Source organism: Penaeus monodon, chromosome 30 (genome assembly GCF_015228065.2).
Source record: "Penaeus monodon isolate SGIC_2016 chromosome 30, NSTDA_Pmon_1, whole genome shotgun sequence".
NCBI lineage: Eukaryota > Metazoa > Arthropoda > Malacostraca > Decapoda > Penaeidae > Penaeus > Penaeus monodon.
In genome coordinates this window covers 7,105,172-7,105,520 of record NC_051415.1, presented here as the reverse complement: position 1 = coordinate 7,105,520, position 349 = coordinate 7,105,172, and positions in this window count along the sequence as shown.

Sequence of the window (349 nt, the reverse complement as noted above, 5' to 3'; positions counted from 1 at the left end):
ATCATGTATATTGCATATGTATTTACATAAAATATATCATAACCAAATAGTATAATTGTGCATAACATTAAGGATGGAGAACAAGTCATGCACAGGACTTCTGTTTCAAAACTTCTCATGAGGAACACAACCCAGATCTCATCCACCCCCCTAGTACCATGCAACAAAATGCTAGCAAGCTCTCAATGTTATGATTATCGGGGAATCCTTATATAGTCTCTCCACGTGCATTTTTCACGATAAAGAGGGCGAGGGTACCTTGACATGGTGAAAAAAGGGTACATGGGGGAACCTATTACAAGGGGAATAGAAAAGCAAACATGATGGAAATTTTAAGGATAAACTCTCA